The sequence below is a fragment of the Dermacentor variabilis genome, unplaced genomic scaffold, assembly GCF_050947875.1.
Source record: "Dermacentor variabilis isolate Ectoservices unplaced genomic scaffold, ASM5094787v1 scaffold_15, whole genome shotgun sequence".
Lineage (NCBI taxonomy): Eukaryota > Metazoa > Arthropoda > Arachnida > Ixodida > Ixodidae > Dermacentor > Dermacentor variabilis.
Window position 1 is genome coordinate 8,731,046 of NW_027460313.1, and position 7,070 is coordinate 8,738,115.

The window sequence follows — 7,070 nt, forward strand, 5'->3', positions numbered from 1 at the left end:
AGTTCGGCGGAAACCCGCAAGGTGGAGAGAAGTAATTAATACTCCACCCGTTTGTAGCAATCGCTACGAACGGGTGGATGCCTGATTTTCCCTTTGCAAAGAGTTTTAAGTACGAGGCTCGGATTAAGGATGCGAGAAAGGTGGGGGGGGGGGGAAGGGAACGACGCGTATAAATGGCGCCAAGAACGAAGGTGGCGAGAAATTCAGGACGTCAGAAGAACGTCTCATCCCTGCCCGATCCCTCGACACCAGAGTCCAGAGGACCGTGGCCAGCCGCCTAGCTGCGGTTCGCCTATAGCCCGTCGTAACACGTGCTACTTGCTGCTAGAGAGCCCATCCTAAAAAAAGGAAAAACAAACATATCTGCAGTTTTCAGAACAGCCGGTGTCAAGAGACAGCACACTTGTAAATCTCTCGGAGCTGCTAGGCCTTTCTTCTTTTTTACTGTTAATTGTGGAGGAGAGCATGACGAACACGTCCGATGCGCAAATTTCGACAAAGGCTTCTAATACAGAAAGCAGCCCTGCTTCGGACTATCTCTCGTATGGATTCCTGAGTGTGATCAAATGTCGATATGAGTAGAACTTGTTGCTGGGCGAGTTGGTTGGGATCTAATGAATACATTGTTGCGCAAAAAAAAAAGGGGGGGGGGAAAGACTTGGGAAGGAAGAGTACGAAACGACAGAAGGAAGAGTAGAAAGGACAGATTTTTCGTACTCTTCCTTCCCAAGTCTTTTTTTCCTTTTTTTGTGCAACAATGTATTCATTCAATGTCGATATGCATCGCATGATGAGGAACACAATAGCATGATCGCAAGTCGGACACCAGGTCACTGGTGTCCGACTTGTGAAAGTGAAAGTGACTTGTCACAAGTGAAAGTTGAATCACATGTTACTGTGAAAGTTCTGACGAAAACATTTATTCCTGTATTTTTTAATATAGAAAAAAGAGCCTGGGCGCAGCGCAGGAAGTGCGATTGAGTAATAGGCGATTTGCAGAATAGTGCGCGCCCTCTTCCGTACGTAGCCGTGGCCGAATCACTCACTTGAAGATTTGGTTGGAAAACAACGCTTATCTCTGCTGTCACCTGGGTTGCAACAGGCTTCTTCTTGGCTCTGCCTTTCTTTGTAGGGTCTTTCTTTCTCCTTACTTTCTCTGCAACAAGTAATAGGTAAAGGAAACGCCATTCCTTTTTCCGTTCACGAAAAACGAATAAAATGCGGAACGGATTTCTTATAGCCCATTTGCGAAATCTGTTTAATGTCTTGCCCGGCTGTTCGACGTTTTCTAGGCAAGAACTCTCCTCCACAGAGTGTCTCCTCCACAGACCGCACTTGGAATTACCTCCAAGTGCGGTCCCTCAAGAGAAGGTGCGTGAGCGCAAAGGCTTTCCTAGAATTCCCGTGAAAACTTGTAGCCACAGCTAGCCGCCTAGAGAGAATGTAGTGGTGCCATTCAACAGCCTTTGCTGCCACCGAAACCTAGAAGAGTGCAGCGGTTTGGAGTGGCACAGGCGAAGCTCTTCAATGGTAACAATTCATCGTTTTTTTTACTAGTCTGTGGAAGAGAATATACATCTCTTGCGCATGCGCAGAATATATCTCCAAATAGTGGGCCACAATGGGTTATGTGGCTCACTATGTGTTCTTAAAGGTTGCTACTTATATGTTTGGAAAAACAGAGCCAAAAATGGGCATAAAGAAGAAGGCAGAGCGCTGTTTTAATTTTGTTTCGTCCCGTTTTTAGCACTGTTAGTTTTTCCATGTCATGTACCAACTAGCTCATCAACACTTGTTATATATATGCATTAGGTTGTACAAGAAATTGTTATGATCCTTTTCTTAGTTTTTAAAAAAATATATTAATCCCTTGCTGGTGAAGCAGCGCACTGACACGGACACGGAGAAGACACACAAGACGATACTCGCTGCTTTTCTTTTATTTATTAATTTTTTTAAAGTCATTTTAAAAAAAATCATTTGCCCGCGCATACTCGGGCGTCAAAGATATGGCACCTATCTGTCATGGTGTGCAATCCTATCGTGTTTGTTGCACGCCTAACAAATATTTTTTTACACAATTCTTTTCCTTTAGTGCACTTCCAAAAAGGCAACCTCACCATGGCTTAGATGTACAGATGGCTGACTGATACAACCTTCTCCCCTCTTGTGAATGCGAAAGGCTTCGATTATTTCCCTGGTCAGCTGATCCTTATGGTGCGATAAAACTAGTGTCATTGTGAAGCGGCCAGAACCCATGTTCTGAGCAGTGCCCTTTAATGTGGGGATGAGTGTTTCCCCCCAGTGACCTTTTCTGTTTACACACCGACCCGTATGGCCGATGTACACTTTTTCACGCGATATATATAGCAGCGAGTGTGGTCTTGTGTGTCTTCTCTGTGTCGGTGTCAGCGCGCTGCTTCACCAGCAAGGTATGATTTTCAATCACCAACTTGCCCAACTTTCCATTAGCAGCGAGTGTCGTCTTGCGTGTCTTCTCTGTGTCGGTGTCAGCGTGCTGCTTCACCAGCAAGGTATGATGATCAATTACCAACTACCCCAACTTTCCACATTGGCAGCGAGTGTCGTCTTGCGTGTTTTCTCTGTGTCAGTGCCAGCGCGCTGCTTCACCAGCAAGGTATGATGATCAATCATCAACTAGGCCAACTTTCCACAATGGCAGCGAGTGTCGTCTTGCGTGTCTTCTATGTGTCAGTGTCAGCGCGCTGCTTCACCAGCAAGGTATGATGATCAATTACCAACTAGTCCAACTTTCCACATTAGCAGCGAGTGTCGTCTTGCGTGTCTTCTCTGTGTCGGTTTCAGCGCGCTGCTTCACCAGCAAGGTATGATGATCAATCACCAACTTGCCCAACTTTCCACAATAGCAGCGAGTGTCGTCTTGCGTGTCTTCTCTGTGTCATGTCAGCGCGCTGCTTTACTGGCAAGGTATGATGATCAATCACCAATTTGCCCAACTTTCCACATTAGCCGCGAGTGTCGTCTTGCGTGTCTTCTCTGTGTCGGTGTCAGCGCGCTGCTTCACCAGCAAGTTATGATGATCAATTACCAACTAGCCCAACTTTCCACATTAGCAGCGAGTGTCGTCTTGCGTGTCTTCTCTGTGTCGGTTTCAGCGCGCTGCTTCACCAGCAAGGTATGATGATCAATCACCAACTTGCCCAACTTTCCACATAATCAGCGAGTGTTGTCTTGCGTGTCTTCTCGGTGTCGGTGTCAGCGCGCTGCTTTACCAGCAAGGTATGATGATCAATCATCAACTAGGACAACTTTCCACAATGGCAGCGAGTGTCGTTTTGCGTGTCTTCTCTGTGTCAGTGTCAGCGCGCTGCTTCACCAACAAGGTATGATTATCAATCACCAACTTGCCCAACTTTCCACATTAGCAGCGAGTGTCGTCTTGCGTGTCTTCTCTGTGCCGGTGTGAGCGCGCTGCTTCACCAGCAAGGTATGATGATCAATTACCAAGTAGCCCAACTTTCCACATTAGCAGCGAGTGTCGTCCTGCGTGTCTTCTCTGTGTCGGTTTCCGCGCGCTGCTTCACCAGCAAGGTATGATGATCAATCACCAACTTGCCCAACTTTCCACAATGGCAGCGAGTGTCGTCTTGCGTGTCTTCTCTGTGTAGGTTTCAGCGCGCTGCTTCACCAGCAAGGTATGATGATCAATCATCAACTAGCCCAACTTCCCACATTATATTAATCCCGCCCCCTTCAAAAGCAATGTCTGGGACCGCCACTGAATGTAGCTCTTTGTGTTCGATAACAATTGCCGGTAAGTGCATGGTAAAATGCTAGCCTTGAGTGAACTCATAATCAATGTTTACGGACCTCGAAAGAATCTTGCAACAAACCTGATCAAAATGCAACAAACCTGATAAAAATCGGTGCAGTGGTTGCGAAAAAGCGATTTCTCCGTTGCCGTGCATTTAGATAGGAGCTCACGAGCTAAAGCTTTCCTTTAAAATTTAAAGCCAAACCATTAAAGGAGATGGGACATTTTACAGCCTGCAGCAGCCTTTCACTCGACGATACTATGCGCACCTTTCACAGGTGCATCAACCGGCCGTCGTTACGGCGAGGCAGTGTTAGGGCTGGCGTCTGGAACCACGTGTTGAAAGGAATTTCAACCGACCATCTCTCACGCGACCTTGTTCGTCGAAATGAGGCGTGACTTCTCCTGCGATGGTTGGCGTCCCGCACCACGTGCAGAAAGAACTTTCGCTCACCCGATTCTCTTCCACCAGGCCTCGTCGAAATGAAGCGTGACTTCCTAATTCGCCATGAGCATTTCGAGTGTCCGCCGGACTGGCGGGAGCCCCGCAGTGTACAGGCCTCTTTTGTGTTGTGTGTGTGTGTGTGCGTGCGTGCGTGCGTGCGTGCCAGTTTAGAGAGACCCTTTCCTCGAACAAACTACAGAACTTCCACGAACCTGTGACGCGCAGAAGGGACGGACAAGCGTCTACAATTCCCGAAGCAGCAGGCTCGGTATAACCAGAGGAGGAGGGACCCTCTTTCTGTGCTGGTCACGTGACGTCGACGGAAGCAAGATCCCGCCCACGATTGTAGATAGCCTATTTAAGGGGCTCCGAATTGTACTTTTAATCACTTCATGCTCTTCTCATTTTCTTTCACCAACTTTAAATAAACCGTACAAGTTTCGCACTAGAAATCGTTTCGCCCTTGCTTGGTCGCCATGGTCTACCGGATGCCTGCAGCCCGCCGACAACGCCACGCTACTTAATCAGAAACATCGGTCGAGCTTCAATAGGCAGGCGTCGCTACAACTCGGGAGCAGTACGATACGCTACCCTGGAGTACGCAACGTACAGCAGCTACTGCTCGTGAGACCCATCCGTTCACAACTTCGAATTGAAGCCACGACGCAGTCAATTATAGCGCCAGTTGGAGTGCTCATGTTTTATTCTAGGTAGTAGAGATGAGCTTGTGCTGCCTTCAAGAGGAGCACTAAAGTGACTTGTGCAGCACCTTGCTTCGAACCTTGGTTTAAGTACAAATAGAACTGTTCACTTCGTTGCTGCACAAGTCGCCGCCACAAAAAGAAGACACCAAAAAGCGGCCTAGGTCACGGTTCGTTAATTGCAGGGAATCGGTTGTGGAGAATACCACTCCGTCCAGTGTCAAGCAGTACGGTGGGCCCACGAGACGATGGCCGGAATGACAGATTCAAGACAGCAATTTGTGTAACGATTTCTGGAAAGGACGCGATGTGTGGCTGGCTTTGCGTTGCAGCACGCGCGGATGCAAATAGTTTTCTTTAATGGCCGCGGTGTTATAGACACACAGAGACAACATAACAAATTTAAATATGTTCCAGCATAGTTGTCCCAGCACAAATGTGTTCCAGCATATTTAAATGTGCCCCAGTCTGTGCTTTGTAAGTGCGACTGTTTTCCGAACGTATAAGTTTGTAAAAAGAAGAAAAATTCCACACCTCTGCGCATGGAACTAGCTATGGCTTACGAGCGTCGTCTATGTATAGATGTATAGAGTTTTCGAATAAACCATTTCTTGTAAGTTAGCGCTCCCGTTAATTGTGTCCTCCTCCTTCGGCCTCGTCTTTTGAAGCTCTTTATACCTGCTACTGTGTCACACCAACAGCGCCGATCGTCAACTATGACCACAGGCCGCCTATAGGTGTGCTTTATTCTACCCCCATCAGAGAATTGTTACTTCAGTATGTCCCACGTGACCAAGGAGGATTCGGAGTTCTTTGTGGGTGCGTCCGTACGGCTTCAGAAGCATATCTGGCCCAAAAAAGTTGAGCCGAGCAGCTGTGACAGATTCGCGGAACTAACCTGTAAAAACTGTTCTTTAAGCGATATAAACCTTTACATCAGTGACCTAAGTTGAACGTGCAGCATTAAAAAGAAATGATTACGGCCCACTGAAGTTTCCACATGCTGACAACTGGCAGTCTCAATTCCTTTAACTCTACGTTACTGTCTCTTATAACCGGCATCAAGCAACCTAGCTTTCGTAAGCAGTTCAAAACCAAACGGCGCCGGCATTATCTTCATTGAAGTGCAAGTTCAGTGCTCGTGTTACTGCAGACGTTTGAGTCGGCACTTGAGAAAATTCGGTGTTCCACCGTACTACTAGTCACGACAAAGCAATGTTCTAGCCGGTTAAAATCAAGGCAAATAGCAGTTACATGTATCAAGCATTTCTTACTAGCTTGTTGCACCCTAGAAAATACTCCTCTGGCCTTACACCCTCTCCCCTTTAGAAGAACCCCACCTATATATACTGTGGCGAGGAAAGCATACGTCGCCTTGAAGAAGGCAAGTCCACTTGTCGAAACGTTGGCTCCTGCTTTCACCTTGTTCTCATTTTGCTCATCACATGCTCTAACTTATTTCTCCAGTTTATGCTTTTTGTCATCCACCTGAACTGCCACACTTGCGTTTAGAACCGCGCATGAAATATTCGCAACGCGCTGGACCGACTGATGCCCATCGGCCGGTACTGTAGACGCTGCCTTTGAGAAATTGATTGCTGAGCCATTTTCATATATGTTGACAAACGAAAACAGCCGAACAATACAATTTCTAAGGACCCAAAGAAATGTACGAGAAGAAAGAACTAGAGCGAACAAACGGAAAAACTTTGGGAGGCACGCGTACGCCAGCCAGACTGCAGCTGGCGACAGACGCCAGTACTGGCTCTGACGTCACTCGAGCTGCACGCAGCACCCCCGACGGTCGCCCTCGGGGCTGATAGAAATCTTGATGAGAAGAAATACGGAAACGTAGCTAACCATGCATTGGAGCTGCGCTCCTCGGCAGCAACCACGTTTGCAAGAAAACACTATGGCTGTAAGGTGTGTGTGTGTGTCCGCACCCACACACACAATATATATATATATATATATATATATACATATATATATATATATATATATATATATATATATCGCTTTGATCAATAGCAACCTACCGTCTTCAATTGCTTAAAGGACCGTCAGAACAGTGCCACCCTTTCTAAGGTTATTAACAAGTACTACGATTCCAAATGTCGATTCCTTC